At 45.3% G+C, this 18877-nt stretch overlaps 1 pseudogene; it reads right to left on the bottom strand.

Moving 5' to 3' along the window:
• Positions 1 to 270: 270 nt before the first annotated feature.
• Positions 271 to 17782, bottom strand: LOC139240837 (fidgetin-like; annotated as a pseudogene).
• Between the last annotated feature and the right edge of the window lie 1095 nt (positions 17783 to 18877).

The following is an 18877-nucleotide window of genomic DNA, read 5'->3' as shown; positions in this document are numbered from 1 at the left end:
TAACACTGAGGTAGCCCTACCAGTGCCGCAGCTGAGGCCAGAACCATAAGCTCTTTAGTTGTCTTTAATCAGCTGACCTGAAATTCCTATGTTGAACCCATTAGAGAGAGTTCATCACATTCTTTTGAGGTAAAGAATCATAGCTTTCCTGAGTACGTGAAGAAAGATTATAATAAAACAACACAACATTAGAGGCAAGATCATTAAAAAAGCCTGCTTTTCATCCGAACTGCAACAAAAACAGTCTTGTAGAATACAGCTAACTGGACAGTGGAAATATATAGCAAAACATCCTAAGTGAAATAGCCGATCTTTGTTTGGTAACCTAGCTGATTTAGCATAATCACACACTTTTAAAAAAAAAGTCATTTTGATTAATTAATGTAATAATCAAATCAGAATATGTAAAGATTTAGACAGCAACCAACAAGTTTAGAAAAATACTACTATCTACAGAAATACCATCAGTGGATTTCTTAGCATTTGACTTTAGTGATATAATGGAGATTAACAGAAGGTATTCACTTCATGCAACATACAGTTTTGTTCTTTGTTTATCCTGCAGTCTCTCATCCACTCCAAGCACCACCGCCACCTCCAAAACTTCACTGTCAGACACAAGACCCGAACAACTTGTTCCATGCTGTGTACAACTTCAACTCCTTTTGTGAAATGCTGGGCCGAACTTTGCAAAATGCATTTTCAAAGTCCTTGTAGGTGGCAGGCTGTAACTGTGCTGTGAGACCACGTCCTTGCCCTAAAGCTGCTTCACGACAGAGCTGCATTAGATCATTCCCTGAATATCCTTCTGTATGCTGGACAATCGAGCTAATTTCCCCATCACTGAGGCAATGGTCTTGTTGAGACAAGGTATAAATTAAAATTTGACGTCTTGCAATGCTGTCGGGTGGAGTGATATAAAGTTGCTTTACAAAGTACCTGTGTATGGTCTCCTCAATATCATCTGGGTGTCTAGTACCTTCAATGACTATAATATGGTCACTGCTCGAGTTCACCACACCTTCTACATGAGACAGTAATTTAGCTTTAATGGCGTTCAGATGGATGCTTTCTTCACCCACAGGGTTAGAAAGCATGGCATCAAGTTCATTGATAAAGATAACAGATGGTTGACGGGACCGAGCTATGAGAAACATAGCCTGTAAGATCATCTCTCCATCTCCCTTCCATTTGGAGATGAAGGATGACCCACTGACATTTAGGAAAGTTGCCCCAAGATGAGTGGCAATGCATCTTGTGAGCATTGTTTTTCCTCCACCACTAGGTCCAAATAGCAAGATGCTTTTTGGTGGTCCATTTACACCATTGTAAGCCCCAGGCCTCATCAAGGGCCACAACACTTATTCTTCAATCACTGCTTTTGCAGTATCCAGTCCAGCAATATCACCCCATTGTACTGGAGGACCACAATCAACAATTTCATTGTTTACAAGGTTTAGAAGTTGAGAATCCAGGTTCTTCAATTGCTCCTCGAACTGGTTGCTTGCAGTTGCTGGCTCAATGCTCTGGACCTGCATTTGGTGACTAAGTATGTGGCCATGGTCATTCCCCCTTTCTCCATTCATTAATGCAGGTGTAAACTTCACAAAAGCCTCAGTTGATCTTGATCGCAGTGGACGCTCTTCACTACTATATGGTGGAGACATCATTCCTTTCTGTTCTTGGCCACTGTATTTACCAATAAGGTCATCCATTTATGTTGCTTTCCCACCTTAAATTCTACAGGCAATGTCTCGACATTTCTGCTGAAGCCATTATCTCTACAATCATCAGGAACTACATCATCTGACATCTCGTAAGAACCTGAAGTAGTCCTTTGCTGTCCATAACTGTAGCTTCTGTATCTACTAGTACCTTCATCCTCCTTTTCTGTCATATCAAAAGCTTTTCTTTTCAAAGAACTGCTTGAGCCATTGCTAACAGGTGATACTGAGCCTGGGGTCAAGTTGTGGCTTTGGTAACCATAACCAGGGACCATGGAAGGTCGGGATGAGGGAGGAAGAGGGATAGGAGCTGGAATACCTGAAGGTAAATATGAAGATGGAAGATGTACTCCAGCATAACCAAGGCCAATGCTCGTTTGGGAAGGGCAACTGTTTGAAGGGTAGTTGTACAGTGGGCTTACACCAGTTGAACTATAAGATGGGACTATAGTGGGCGTGGGATGCACTGGCTGTAGAAGGCTTGAGCTATTTGAAGGTGAAGGATGAGAGGAAGGAATTGCTGATGTTGTTTGGCTGCAGTAAACTGAGGGTAAGTAAGTTCCATTGTATGAATATTCCGGAGATGTTCCAACTGGTAGAAGGCTAGATTGAATACTTGGAACAGTGGTGGGACCACATGTGTCACTTGGATAGCGAGGTTCAGAGTGACTACTGGTCACCACAGAGGAGCCTCCTATCTCCTCAGTGCCATCACCTGATGGGAGAATGGAATTAGTTCCTGTTTTACTACCAGAAAGGGCATCATGCGTTGAATTTAGAGAATATATACCATCTGGAATTAGTGACATTTGCCAGGTATTGTTTTCATTCTTTTGTTCATTAACTGACCCAAAAGCCCCATCTGCATAAGTATTTAGCTCAGGTCTCTCATATGAAGAGTTTGCAATCCCAGAGTACTTCTCTGCATACTTCTTGAGCAAATTAGAGGCAGTTAGAGCAGAAATGTCATCATTTGCCCACGCGTAATTGTGGCGCTGCCTGTTGAGATGGTTATCTTCCGTTTTACGTGCTGGAGAGGACGTTGTAAATGAGATGTCAAGGTACTGCTCTGGCCTCTGGGCATGCTCTGGTGTCCAATGCATCTTCAACAGGCCTGAAAGGCAACAAAATACATTACAAACTAGAGCTTCAAAGACCAGTGCGTTCAATAGGACTTTCCAGATTATCAAAACAAGTATCTAGTTACCCATTTACAATACTGTAGCGTAGTGGTTATATTACTGGACTAATAATGCAGAGGCCTCGACTAATGATCTGGAGACAGGAGTTAAAATCCCACCAAGGAAGCTGGGGAATTTAATTCAGTTAATTAAATAAAAAATCTGGAATAAAGTGCTAGTATCAGTAATGGTGACCACGAAACTACCAGATTGTCATAAAAACCCATCTGGTTCACTAATGTTCTTTAGGGGAAGTCCATCTACCATTCTTACTTGGTCTGGACTATGTGACTCCAGACCCACAGCAATATGGTTGATTCTTAACTGTCCTCTGAAATGATGGCTCACCACTACCTTCTCAATGGCAATTAGGGATGGTCAATAAATGCTGGCCTTACCGGTGACGCCCACATCCCATGAACAGTTTTTTTTTAAAGTCAGAACTGAATGGTACTGGCTATGTTGTTTACCCTCAATACAAGATACAGGCATAGCTATTACACGGCCATACTATCTGAGATATATATGCTATCTTGTGTTGAAGGTTCACAGTCTTGTTCCCCCCAATTTTCAGTGGCTAACTCACTGCCTCATGTGGAATTGAGTCATTCAGACCAGGAGGGTCCCAAGCTGATCTCCGCCAGGGGAAGAACAGGTACTGAAGTTAAATGCACAATCTACTTCAATGCTGTAATTCAGAAGTTTGTTCGGTAGTTCTCACAGATTGAAAAATATTCTAGTCAAAGGCCTAAACTGATTTATTTTCTAAGGAAGTGGCTCAGGGTCACTTACCTAGCTATAAGTGCATGTGCGGATATCAGGTGAGAACAGAATTGGGCTTGGCTAGGATTCTCTCCCTGCCTCCACATGATAAAATAGTCTTCCAAAACTCACTGTCAAGGCTCACACAGAAATGACGGCCACTTAGGTAAGGTGCCCAAGATTGCTGAGGGTAGACTTTCTGTCCAACATTTTTTTTTATAAATACATGCTTCCCAATAACATGATTGAATTTATCAATAGAATTGTCCTTTAAGTCTTCTAGTGCCTTTGTTAAAGGCTTTACTTCAAGGTCTCTCCCAAAGGTCTAAAAGCTTGAACTTGATATTTTTGCCCAGAGAGTAGTATAGGGGTCAGAGAGAGTGAAACTGAGATCAGAGAGCGATTGAGTGTGTTTTCCTTCATTTAATGTTGCTTCAATTTTTACAGAAAACACTGTTGAATTTTGAAGCCAGTTTACATAGAATTACATAGAATTTACAGCACAAGCCATTCGGCTAAATAGGTCAATTGACAGTTAGCAATGGTCATCGGTAATGAAACAAAAAGAATTTTGGGAGAAAAGCAGCAAGGGAGAGAGAGAGAGAGAGAGAACATAAGTTATCAGAGACAGGTAAGAGAAAATATTCTCTGACTCATCATTTGTAGTGCCACGGGAGATCGACGACTGGGATGAATTTTATGAAGCCCCATACTACAAAGTGAGGTACAGCACACAGCGAGTGCATATTGGAAAATCACAGCCAACAATTTTCTGAAATGCATTGGCTGTGTGTGAGATCCCGTCAACCGTGTGGGGGGCCACAAAATGTCCCCTTATTTTCTTAAGTCAGTGAAATGATTAAAGTATTTAAAAGGGCACGTTCACTATTTTGGGGTATTCAGGCAGCCTCACAGGTCCTCAATTAGCTTGCTTCATCTTTTAATAGTAATGGTGCACCATTGGCCATTGCAGCAGATGCCATACATCTGGATGTCTCAGCAATGTGATTTTTCAGATTCAATTCTTAGTTTTGTTCAAATTATACCAATAAATATTTTTACTTACAGGAGCAGATGCTACCTATAACAGAATGATGTTGGCAGGTCACAGAAGGGGTGTACTCTGTATACAACATGGTGCATATTTTGCAAGACATTTCAAGTTTCTTAAGAGGAAGGCACAATAATGTCAACTGCTTCTGTCACTGTTAACTTAACCTTGTAGGCCAGTTTAGAAAAACAATTGCATTTAAATAGCACCTTTCATGTCCTCAAAAAGTCCTAAAGTGCTTCATAGCTGATCAGTTACTTTTGTAGTGTCGTCACTATCATAATGTAGGAAAACATAGCAGCCAATGTGTGCACATCAAGGTCCCACAAATAGCAATGAGAACCTACCTCCTCATCTATTATCTCTTTCTTTGGCTCAGCATCCATTTATGTCTGATTACACTTGTGAGAAGTACCTTGGGACATTTTTCTTATTTAAAGGTGCTATATAAATCTTGTTCTTCAATTATAGAACTTGTTGTAGTGTGGCCAGATGATCTGTTTTTTGGTGGTGTTGTTTGAGCTATAAATATTAGCCAGGACACCAGGAGAACTCCCCTGCTATTTTCAAATAGTACCATTGGATCTTTTCCGTCCATCCGAGAGGCTTAACATCTCAGCTGAAAGACAACACCTCTGATAATATAGTACTCCCACAGTACGGCACTGAAGTGTCAACCCAGATAATATACTCTAGTCTCTGCAGTGAGGCTTGAACCCATAATCTTCCAACTAAGAGATTGACACTCACATAGTTATACTACACACTATGATGCAGTGAACCTTTGGCTTGGTGGTAGCATTCCTGCCTGAGTCAGAAGATGTAGAGTTCGAGCCCCATTCAAGACAACCCCGGTGAATGGAGACTAAAATATGATCCCTAAATGCTGGGTTAACATCCAATGTGGTACTTGCGTCCGGACGGAGTGACCACTGGCTCCGTGGTAGCATTCCCGACTCGGAGTCAGAAGGGAATTGGAGTCCCATTTCAGACTGCCCTGGGGAGCAGAGACCAGAGCACTGGCTCTGGGCAACCAACTGGGGTAATTGCATCCGAATCCACAACTTAAAATTGGCAACAGACTTGAAAAAGTTTGTACTCTGCAAATGAACCACATTGCTCAATAATGCAGCTCAGTCAGAGCTTTCAGAGCAAAGCTTTGCAGAAACTGAGCCTGCCAAAAACCTGGGGCAAAAAAAAACATTTGAGAACCAGAAGGAGCCAAAACTGTATATACCCCAATGATATATTTCCAGTCAATTTCTCAGCATATATCTAAAAATCAGCCAATGACTTCCGTGTACTTGGGCTGATTTAAAAAGGTCAATGGACAAATGGATTGTTGCAGTTACTTGGAAGTCTCTTTTAAAAAGAAGCAGTCAGGATACAATCAGCACAAATTCAAACTAGGTCATGTACAGACCTGTTCCACTGAATGGCAGAAACCTTTACATAATTTACTACGCTAAATAAACAGTCACTCTCCTGATGCCTCAGTGGGTAAATGCACTATCCTGTATGAAATGAGTAATACAGACCAAGGAGGTCACAAGTTTGATCCCCATCAATGCTGAGTTAGGTGACTGCAGCCAGGGCAGCAATGGTTGTGCTACAGACACAAATGTGTGTGGGCATTGATTGAAAGCAGGATGGTGCTTCAATATGATGCCACCTCCCCTCTCTTAAATAACCCACTGCACTCATTTTCTCGGCTGAAACGTGAAGAATGGCCACTCGGGAAAAGTATCAGAGGACAGAAACCAACCGTGAAACTGTACACCGGCAAAAATCACTGGTTTCAGAGCATATTTAAGAACAATAAATGGACAAATTAAACTATGGGAGCGATAAATCCAAATAAAATGCAGACTGTAAATTAATAATGAATGCTAAATAAGCAGGCTATGCAAATTTATTGAACAAATAAAAATATGTTTATTGAACAAATGTTAAAATAATTAGATCCCAAGAACCACAATGAACAAATAAAATAATTGAATAAAGTAGACCACAATGAGTAGGGCCCACCGAACTACAGTACAGTGGGTCTATAAAATGAGCAAATCTTAATACACTAAAGTAACTCAAAATTAGAATTTCTGCTTTTCGTTTGTCTCTCCAGTTTTCTTGCATCCTCTCTTGAATTTGCCAATTCCTACTGGAGTGCATTCCCATACTTGTCCGGTGCCCTTTGGTACCTGGTCCAAGTGTCCATTCTTCATGGGTGAGCTGAGACAGTGAACATCGGCAGGATATTCGACCCTCAGTGCATCACAGTTAAACCTGACCCTGTCCTTATCCTGACCTCCACAAATCCATACTTTCCAGCAGAAGTCACTGGCTAGCAATCAGGAGTGGGAACCCTGGCTGATTTCTTTTCCGTCTCCTGTCCAGGTTACCTAAATCAACTGGCCCCCAGCCAGGCCTCGGTTCACTCACCATCTCACCGAAGGGCACTGCTCAGCGCCGAGCTTACAGTCCGCATCTTGCCATAGGCAATTAGGCTCATACAGCAGTGCCTGCTCTCCAATCGTTGTGGACCCCCTTGCCACTGGACCAAGACCTCGCTCAGCTAAGCCCGTGTGGTAGCTGGTGTGCAATGACCACCCCACGTTAAAAGAACTCACGCACAGGCATCTTCCACCCTTCAATATGAAGTTCGGGACCTGGAACGTCAAGGCCCTCATGAACAACTCCAACAGCGACAGGCCAGAACGCCGCACCGCCATAGTTGCCCGGGAACTTAGGCGCTTCGATGTCAACATCGCCGCCCTAAACGAGACCCGGCGAGCAGGGGGAAGGCCAGCTCAAGGAACAAAGTGGAGGTTACACCTTCTTCTGGAAAGGGAAACCAGAGGAAGAACACCGCCTCCATGGAGTCGGGTTCGCGCTCAAGAATGAGCTGGTCGACCGCCTCAGAGACTCTCCCTGCGGGATTAGCGAACGTCTCATGACTCTCCGACTCACCCTATCTCGGAACCAGTGTGCCACAGTCATCAGTGGGTACGCCCCAACACTCGATGCAACAGACGAGACCAAAGAGGGTTTTTACTCCAACCTCGAAAAATCCCTGTCCCGCGTCCCTACGGACGACAAACTGATCCTCCTCGGCGACTTCAATGCCAGGGTCGGCAAGGACACAGACCTCTGGGGAGGCGTGATTGGCAGAGAGAGGGTAGGGAAAGCCAACTCCAGCGGTACCCTACTCCCGACAAAATGTCTAAAATATGAACTTGTTATCACCAACACCTTGTTCCGCCAGAGGGACAAGTACAAGCCATCATGGCAACACCCTCTCTCCAAACACTGGCACCTGCTCGACTGTCATCATCAGAGCCAGGGATCACAAGGATGTGCGCATCACCTGCGTCATGACAGGAGCGGACGACTGCTGGACGGACCACCGCCTAATTTGTTCCATCATTGACATCAACATAGCCCCAAAGCAGCAACAGCAGCAGAAGCAGTGCTGCAAAAAAATGAATGCCGGGGCACTTAAAGACCCAGTTAAGAGAGCCCTATACAGTCAGCGTCTCACTGCTAACCTGGCGATCCTCGATTACCCTGAGATGCAGAGTGCCCACAGCGCTTGGTCTGCCCTCCAGGCCACCATAATCAATGCCTGCAAAGAGACGCTCGGTCACTCAACCAGGAAACACCAGGACTGGTTTGATGAGAATGACCAGGCGATCCAAGAGCGAATAGATTGCAAGCGCAGGGCATTTCTGAACCAAAAACAACAACCCAACTCTGGAGCAGCAAAGTAGCATTACAGACGGCTTAAGGCTGAGGTCCAACAAAAAACCCACGACCGAAAGAATAGATGGTGGGTGGAGAAAGCACAGGAGATTCAGCAGTTGGCCGACCGCCATGATGTGCGAGTATTTTTCACCGGAGTCAAGGCCACCTACGGCCCAGGACCCCAAGGTCCCACCCCACTGCTGGCCACGAACGGGGAGACACTCATCAAGGACACCAAGGCAGTCAGCACCCGCTGGAAGGAGCACTTCGAAGATCTCCTTAACCGAGACTCTGCCTTTGACTCGAGCGTCCTCGACTCCATCCCGCAGCATGTTACCCAACACCATCCCAGCAAAACCCCAGCCCCGCTTGAGGTAGAAAAGGCCATCCGCCAGCTCAAGAACAAGGCAAGGGAAGCAGATGGAATCCCCGCTGAGGCACTAAAGTATGGCGGAGAGGCACTATTGGCACGAATGCATGACCTCATCTGGAAGGAGGAGAGCATGCCAGGAGATCTCAGAGATGCAGTAATCGTGACCATCTTTAAAAATGGGGACAAGTCCGACTGCGGCAACAACAGAGGAATCTCCCTGTTATCAACCACTGGGAAAGTCATCGCTAGAATCCTCCTCAGCCGTGAGTTGACGGCACAAATCATTACAAATGGGTATGATTTGGTAGCCATTGCAAAAACGTGGTTGCAGGGTGGCCAAGACTGGGAATTAAACATACAGGGGTATCTGACAATTCGGAAGGATAGACAAGAAGGGAAAGGAGGTGGGGTAGCTCTGTTAATAAAGGATGATATCAGGGCAGTTGTGAGAGATGATATTGGCTCTAATGAACAAAATGTTGAATCATTGTGGGTGGAGATTAGAGATAGTAAGGGGAAAAAGTCACTGGTGGGCGTAGTTTATAGGCCCCCAAATAATAACTTCACGGTGGGGCGGACAATAATCAAGGGAATAATAGAGACATGTGAAAAAGGAATCGTGGGGGATTTTAACCTACATATCGATTGGTCAAATCAAATCGCACGGGGTAGCCTGGAGGAGGAATTCATAGAATGCATACGGGATTGTTTCTTAGAACAGTATGTTACAGAACTTACAAGGGAGCAAGCTATCTTAGATCTGGTCCTGTGTAATGAGACAGGAATAATAAACGATCTCTGAGTAAAAGATCCTCTCGGAATGAGTGATCACAGTATGGTTGAATTTGTAATACAGATCGAGGGTGAAGAAGTAATGTCTCAAACGAGCATACTATGTTTAAACAAAGGGGACTACAGTGGGATGAGGGCAGAGTTAGCTAAAGTAGACTGGGAACATAGACTAAACGGTGGCACAATTGAGGAACAGTGGAGGACTTTTAAGGAGCTCTTTCATAGTGCTCAACAAAAATATATTCCAGTAAAAAAGAAGGGCGGTAAGAGAAGGGATAACCAGCCGTGGATAACCAGGGAAATAAAGGAGAGTATCAAATTAAAAACCAATGCGTATAAGGTGGCCAAGGTTAGTGGGAAACTAGAAGATTGGGAAAATTTTAAACGACAGCCAAGTATGACTAAGAAAGCAATAAAGAAAGGAAAGATAGATTACGAAAGTAAACTTGCGCAAAACATAAAAACAGATAGTAAAAGCTTTTACCGATATATAAAAAGGAAAAGAGTGACTAAAGTAAATGTTGGTCCTTTAGAAGATGAGAAGGGGGATTTAGTAATGGGAAATGTGGAAATGGCTGAGACCTTAAACAATTATTTTGCTTCGGTCTTCACGGTGGAAGACACAAAAACCATGCCAAAAATTGCTGGTCACGGGAATGTGGGAAGGGAGGACCTTGAAACAATCATTATCACTAGGGAGGTAGTGCTGGACAGGCTAATGGGACTCAAGGTAGACAAGTCCCCTGGTCCTGATGAAATGCATCCCAGGGTATTAAAAGAGATGGCGGAAGTTATAGCAGATTCATTCGTTATAATCTACCAAAATTCTCTGGACTCTGGGGAGGTACCAGTGGATTGGAAAGCAGCTAATGTAACGCCTCTGTTTAAAAAAGGGGGCAGACAAAAGGCAGGTAACTATAGGCCGCTTAGTTTAACATCTGTAGTGGGGAAAATGCTTGAAGCTATCATTAAGGAAGAAGTAGCGGGACATCTGGATCGGAATAGTGCAATCAAGCAGACGCAACATGGATTCATGAAGGGGAAATCATGTTTAACTAATTTACTGGAATTCTTTGAGGATATAACGAGCATGGTGGATAGAGGTGTACCGATGAATGTGGTGTATTTAGATTTCCAAAAGGCATTCGATAAGGTGCCACACAAAAGGTTACTGCAGAAGATAAAGGTACGCGGAGTCAGCGGAAATGTATTAGCATGGATTGAGAATTGGCTGGCTAACAGAAAGCAGAGAGTTGGGATAAATGGGTCCTTTTCAGGTTGGAAATCGGTGGTTAATGGTGTGCCACAGGGATCGGTGCTGGGACCACAACTGTTTACAATATACATAGATGACCTGGAGGAGGGGACAGAGTTTAGTGTAACAAAATTTGCAGATGACACTAAGATTAGTGGGAAAGCGGGTTGTGTAGAGGACTCAGAGAGGCTGCAAGGAGATTTGGATAGGTTAATCGAATGGGCTAAGGTTTGGCAGATGGAATACAATGTCGGAAAATGTGAGGTCATCCACCTTGGGAAAAAAAACAGTAAAAGGGAATATTATTTGAATGGGGAGAAATTGCAACATGCTGCGGTGCAGAGGGACCTGGGGATCCTTGTGCATGAATCCCAAAAAGTTAGTTTGCAGGTACAGCAGGTAATCAGGAAGGCGAATGGAATGTTGGCTTTGATTGCAAGAGGGATGGAGTACAAAAGCAGGGAGGTCCTGCTGCAACTGTATAAGGTATTGGTGAGGCCGCACCTGGAGTACTGCATGCAGTTTTGGTCACCTTACTTAAGGAAGGATATACTAGCTTTGGAGGGGGTACAGAGACGATTCATTTGGCTGATTCCGGAGATGAGGTTACCTTATGATGATAGATTGAGTAGACTGGGTCTTTACTCGTTGGAGTTCAGAATAATGAGGGGTGATCTTATAGAAACATTTAAAATAATGAAAGGGATAGACAAGATCGAGGCAGAGAGGTTGTTTCCACTAGTCGGGGAGACTAGAACTAGGGGGCACAGCCTCAAAATACGGGGGAGCCAATTTAAAACCGAGTTGAGAAGAAATTTCTTCTCCCAGAGGGTTGTGAATCTGTGGAATTCTCTGCCCAGGGAAGCAGTTGAGGCTAGCTCATTGAATGTATTCAAATCTCAGATAGATAGATTTTTAACCAATAAGGGAATTAAGGGTTATGGGGAGCGGGCGGGTAAGTGGAGCTGAGTCCACGGCCAGATCAGCCATGATCTTTTTGAATGGCGGAGCAGGCTCGAGGGGCTAGATGGCCTATTCCTGTTCCTAATTCTTATGTTCTTATGTCTTCCCCCTGTGGCTGAGGAGCTCCTCCCGAAGTCACAGTGCAGATTTCGTCTCCTATGGGGCACAACGGACATGATTTTTATGGCGCGACAGCTGCAAGAAAAATGCAGGGAGTAGCACAAACCCGTATACATGGCCTTCTTTGACCTTACAAAGGCCTTTGGAGTGTCCTCCTCCGTTTCTGATGCCCCCAAAAGTTTATCATCCTCCGCCTGTTCCACGACAACGTGCAAGCCGTGATCCTGACCAACGGATCCACCACAGACCCAATCCATGTCCGGACCGGGGTCAAGCAGGGCTGCGTCATCGCGCCAACCCTCTTCTCGATCTTCCTCGCTGCAATGCTCCACCTCACAGTCAACAAGCTGGAGTGGAACAAAACTACAGAACCAGTGGCCCCGTTCAACTTTCAGCATCTCCAGGCCAGATCCAGGACCGTCCCAACCTCTGTTGTCGAACTACAGACTGAACTCCAAGTCATCGTCAACATCCTCACTGAGGCGTACGAAAGCATGGGCCTTACACTAAACATCCGTAAGACAAAGGTCCTCCACCAACCTGACCCCGCCACACAGCACTGCCACCCAGTCATCAAGGTCCATGGCGCGGCCCTGGACAACGTGGACCACTTTCCATACCTCGGGAGCCTACTATCAGCAAGGGCAGACATTGACGACGAGGTCCAACACCGCCTCCAGTGCGCCAGTGCAGCCTTCGGTCGCCTGAGGAAGAGAGTGTTCGAAGACCAGGCCCTCAAATCTGCCACCAAGCTCATGGTCTACAGGGCTGTAATGATACCCGCTCCCCTGTATAGCTCAGAGACATGGACCAGATACAGTAGACACTTCAAATCGCTGGAGAAATACCACCAACGATGTCTCCGCAAGATCCTACAAATCCCCTGGGAGGACAGACGCATCAATGTTAGCGTCCTCGACCAGGCCAACATCCCCAGCATTGAAGCACTGACCACACTCGACCAACTCTGTTGGACAGGCCACATTGTTCGCATGCCAGACACGAGACTCCCAAAGCAAGCGCTCTACTCGGAACTCCTACACGGCAAACGAGCCAAAGGTGGGCAGAGGAAACGTTACAAGGACACCCTCAAAGCCTCCTTGATAAAATGCAACATCCCCACCAACACCTGGGAGTCCCTAGCCAAAGACCGCCCTAAGTGGAGGAAGTACATCCGGGAGGGTGCTGAGCACCTCGAGTCTCGTCGTCGAGAGCATGCAAAAAACAAGCGTAGGCAGCGGAAGGAGCGTGCAGCAAACCAGACTCCCCACCCACCCTTTCCTTTAACCTGTCCCACCTGCGACAGAGACTGTAATTCCCGTATTGGACTGTTCAGTCACCGAAGAACTCACTTTTTGAGTGGAAGCAAGTCTTCCTCGATTTCGAGCGACTGCCTATGATGATGATGAAATCAACTGGAGCAACCAACCTGGCTGAAATCAGTGGATTCAGCACAGATCAAAGATCAAACCTGGGCATTCCTCATCTGTACAATTCATTTCCACACTGGGCAGCAAATGTACCAAATGAGCCAAGCTTGAGAATTCCAATGCCACAACATAGAAACATAGAAACATAGAAAATAGGTGCAGGAGTAGGCCATTCGGCCCTTCTAGCCTGCACCGCCATTCAATGAGTTCATGGCTGAACATGCAACTTCAGTACCCCATTGTTTTTTCTAGACAAATACTTTGAAGAACTTTGTGGAAAGAGTGACAGATTTGGCCTTGTGTTCAGCCAATTTGGTTAAAATTCAAAGAGGATTGCATTATATTGGTGAATATACTGTCATATCGAGAAACTAACAGGTTTCCTTCTTGACATTTGGGAGCAGCTGGTTTGCTGTGCTAGCTTTAGACTTCCTATTTATTAAGCTAAGTAGATGGTTTAAAGGGACAGTATCGTGCAAATAATTAAATTTTGTTTATAAAAAGGGATGAGTGTGCTGTTGTATCACCAGTCATCTGCTGCAAATTACTTTTGTCTTAAATTTAAAAAGTCATTAGGACCATGTTTACATAATGCTTATGGTTGCAGAAGGCCATCCAAGGGAGATGAAAAAGGAAACAGTTTTATTCATTCACCACACCCCAGCCTCAAAGCCCTTCTGTCACCACGACACATTACCTCATTCTTCAGATGACCATGCAGTATTTACTTTGCCATTTTGCCTTTTCTTCATAAAATCTTACCTTTTCTTTATAACGCTATATTCTACATATATATTTACTTTTAAACAGCTGCCTTTAAAAGATATTGTCTCAGGTTTCCTGGAGATCTTGCTTTTTTTCACCCATTCCTCCCCTCCTTTCCTGAAGGTCACAAGTGTCAGCATACTAGTTCAACTGCGGCAAAGCATCACGGCCAAACTTCCACGTGTGCATTTTTGGCTGAGGAGTGATCAGGAGTGACAACCCTGGATGATTTTCCGCTCCATAGTCCAGAGAAGCAACCACAGGGCTCCAATGACTGCCCTGGTTGTGATGGCTTATACTTCTTTCTATTTGAAGTTTTGAATTCGGTTACAGGACTGTGACTCCTGAAGACAATTATTTTTACAATGAAAGAAAGATAAACAGTGATCAGCGCTCCCAGCTATTTTCATTCCAGCTTACCTTAGAGTTTATTTTAGTGCCCCTCCCAATGAACTTTTATTTTTAAATTTAGTTACTTTCCAATTTCACACTGGAAAATGTGCCTTGTTACTGTGAAAGTGGTAATGAGTACTTAGTTGTGCTAACTAACAGTTGTGTTCTGCAAACCATTTTCAGAAACGTAGCAATACATTCAGGAAATGAAAATGAAGGAAAGGTTAGCTCAGAACTAATTTTTTAACCATAGATAATTGGCAATAAACACACAGACAACATCTCGTGGCAGAAAGTTAGTCCTGGACTGACTAAGAAACATCACTAACAGGCCTCCAATCGGAACACCTTGGGCCTTATTATCATCTCATTGATAAAGTCAATAAAATTGCAGACATCAGTAAAAATAATGATGTAATAATAAAGAAAGAACTTGCATTTATATAGCGCCTTTCACGATCTCGGGATGTTCCAAAGCATTTTGCAGCCAATGAAGTACTTTTGAAGCGTAGCCACTGTTGTAATGTAGGAAACGCAGCAGCTGATTTGCGCACAGCAAGCTCCCGCAAACAGCAATGAAATAAATGAAGCAGCTAATGGACAATTCACCCATGTTTATTGTTTCTCTGAGGATTCCTCCTGTTCCAAAACAGCTTCACGAACAGTCTGAAAAATACTTAGTACGGTCTTCATGAAAAATACATGCATAATTGTACAGCGGCGGAGGATAATTGAAAAGCAAATATTTTAATATGAGTCACACCTTGCATTGGTGAACTTAACAGAAGACAATATTTTAATTTGGATATCTCCCCTCACGCCCTCTCTAAGCTCACCATGTCAAGGAGATCCACCTCCTGCTCGCTCGACCCTATTCCCATCAAACTGTTGACCACCCAACTTCAGTTCCTAGCCCCCATGCTAGCTGATATTGTAATTGGCTCCCGCTCTTCAGGTACTATCACCCTCCTTTTCAAATATGCTGTCAACATCCCCCTCCTAAAAAAAACACCCTTGACCCCTTTGTCCTTGCAAACTACCGCCCCATCTCCAATCTCCTTTTTTTCTTAAGTCCTTGAACATGTTGTCGCCTCTCAAATCTGTGCCCATCTTTCCCGCAACTCCATATTTCCACCTCTCCAAACAGGTTTCTGCCCCTGTCACAGAACTGAAATGGCTCCAATCAAAGTCACAAATAACATTGTATGTGACTGTGAATACAGTGCACTCTCTTTCTTGACCTCTCTGCGGCTTTTGACATGGTTGACCACATCATTCTCCGACAGCACCTCTCCTCCGTTGTCCAACTGGGTGGGACGTGCCTCGCCTGGTTCCATTCTTATCTATCCAGTCATAACCAGAGAATCTCCTGCAACGGCTTCTCTTCCCATCCCCGCACCTTTACCTCTGGTGTCCCCCCAAGGATCTGTCCTCGGCCCCCTCCTATTTCTCATCGACATGTTGCCCCTCGGCCACATCAAACAAAAACACAACATCAAATTCCACATGTACACTGACGACACCGAGCTCTATCTCACCATCACCTCTCTCGACCCTTACACTGCCTCTATGTTGTCAGACTGCTTGTCAGACATTCAGTCCTAGATGAGCCAAAATTTCCTCCAATTAAATATTGGGAATACTGAAGTCATTGGGGGGAATATTCCAGTGCTGGGGGGTCAGCGGGCACGATCAGTGGTGGGTTGGGCGGGGAAATGTTTTTGTTTGACAGTGAGTCAGGACCCTGCTGCCAACCCGCTGCCACGTGCCTTTACCGAATGTCGGGTCTGCCAGCGCTGAGCAGACCAACACGCAGCAGCGGGGGAGGCAATTAAAATCATCAGTGGCTTGTTTACAGCCGCTTAATGCTTTTTTCCCAGCTTTTTGAATTTGACAGGTTGCCCACTGGTTTCCCGCTGTGCCTAGACCTTGTCTGTGAAACTGAGGTGGAAAGTTAGCCATGATCTGATTGAATGGTGGAGCAGGCTCAAGAGGCCAGGTGGCCTACTCCTGCTCCTATTTCGTATGTTCTTATGTCACTTGCTATTGTTTCAGTTGATGAGTTCAAATGTCAAGTCAAAGCTCCCAGCTGATTCAGATATCTTCCCTTAGCCACTAGCTCCTCTAAACTGCATTTCCACTACAGATTCACCATGCTGCAAGTCTTTCCACAAGTCTCCATCCAGTCTGACCTCATTACATCTCCCACCATTAACAGATCGCTTCTGTCATCTCTACTTCATCTGCCATCTATTCCATCAGCATTGGTGCATTTTATACCCTCTCACCTTGGTCCTCAGAATTCCACCATGATCAGCCCCAACATAAGCACCACCAACCTTCTCCGCAATCAACTGATGCTGCACAGGACACAAGGCATCAGCGCCCGACCACATTGCTACCCGGGACACCAGGGATGGGCTCACCATAGCCAAATTTACTTCACTTGACGCTGTGAACACTGGCTGCCACATGATGCGCCAGGTTGGCACCACCCCACACCAGCTCCATAAAACATCCCTGCAATGCCCAAACCATTCCTTTCACACTCATCATCAGAGTTAGGTCGCACCATTCACGGCAACTCACTAAGCCACTTCCAAAGTTGCACAAAAATCTGTCCAAGAACGCAAAGTATTGAAAATAAAGATTTAAATATTTGACAGAAACTTCACATGAACATTGCATAAAACACACAAGTGCCTACCCTTGTGTGTTGTTAGCTGGTATGATTGGACTAGGATGAGGGTGAGTGTCAGGGGTGGCTTGTGGGATGGGGAAGTGATAATGTAGATAGAGAGGGATGGGTGGAGGTGCAAGGTAACTTGGTGTGAGTAAGGGTGTGCAGGGGTAGGGTAGGGAAGGCAGAGTGATGGGGCTGTGATGAGTGGCACAGCAGGATGCGGTTGAGTGTGGCTTTGCAGTAACATTTCGTGATCTACTGAGATCATTGAAAGGTTTGCACCACTGCAGCCTGGTCCTCCTGACGACATTCTTGCTTGTGCCCTCCTGTGCAATGTGTAACCGGGCTGCGTTGGTCTCTTTCGCCCATTGGAAGGGAAGAGAGCCTCTCTGCGTGCTGTGACTCACTCCATAAGCATATGGAAGGAGTCATGGGAGAGCCTGGGTGCAGCTGTGCATCTTTGTGCAATGCTTTCAGTGTTCGCAACACTTCAATGCTGTAGCACACTGACAGCACAAATAAATTTGCACATGGTCCCTCGAAGGAAACCGGCTGATGAGGCGGCATCAAATGACATCATCAGATCCGCTTCCTTCAATTGGCCGGGAAATGCGCTGGACGGGCTTAACAAGCTCAATCAGGGGAAAATCATTCTACACAGCGGGCTGGAGCCAGCTGCGGGGCCGGGGCTGGAGCCAGCAGCGGGGCCGGGACCCGCCACCCATTTCGTCTGCCGAGGTAGGGAAAATCTTGGCCATTGCCTTTGGCCTCCATCACACTCCATTCCCTAGCCGCTGATTCCATTCCTCTCCCTGACCACTGTCTCAGGCTGAACCAGACTGTTCACAACCTAGACGTCCTATTTGACCGAGCTGAGGTTCTGAATCTGTATCCTTTCCATCACCAAGATCGCCTACTTCCACTCCATTATATCGCCTGTCTCCGCCCCTTCCTCAACTCATCTGCTGCTGAAACCCTCATCCATGCCTTTGTCATCTTTAGATTTTACTCTGCCAATGCTCTCCAGACCAGTTTCCCATTTGCCAGCCTTCTTAAACTTAAGCTGCCCGTATCCTAATTCCCGACGTAAACCTTTCTGCCCCTCCTCCTTTAAGACGCTCCTTAAAACCTATTTCTTTAATCAAGCTTTTAGTCACCTGTCCTAATGTCTCCTTCTTTGACTCAGTGCCAATTTTTGTGTCATTACACTTCCGTGAGGTATCTTGGGACTTTTTACTACATGAAGGTGCTATAGATCAATGTATCACCACAGCCCACTCTCCATGCCTAATTCACCCTGACCTTGGAAAATGGGTTGGGGTCATAGTGAGGTCACAGCGGCGGGTGGAAGTCCTGCTCTGCTGCTACCCTGTCAAGAATCCAGCCCAACATATACAGGTACAGTAATCAGAAGTGAATATTTTAGAGGTGATTTCTGGCCCAGAACATGGTTGCAGCAGCCATTGCTGATTATCGCGAGAGCAGCAGCAGGAGGAGTATGAGGCAACAGGCGGAGAGCCCAGAGGGTACGGAAGGCACATGGCTTGCAGCTGTACTGCAACAGACCCGTAATGGAGAATCAATGCAGGAATCAGTCACCTTCAGCAGGCAGACTATAACCAAAGTATACCACCTGAGTACAGG

This window comes from Pristiophorus japonicus, chromosome X (genome assembly GCF_044704955.1).
Source record: "Pristiophorus japonicus isolate sPriJap1 chromosome X, sPriJap1.hap1, whole genome shotgun sequence".
Taxonomy (NCBI): domain Eukaryota; kingdom Metazoa; phylum Chordata; class Chondrichthyes; family Pristiophoridae; genus Pristiophorus; species Pristiophorus japonicus.
The sequence above is the reverse complement of the archived record's forward strand: the minus strand, read 5'-3'. Positions and strand labels throughout refer to the sequence as shown.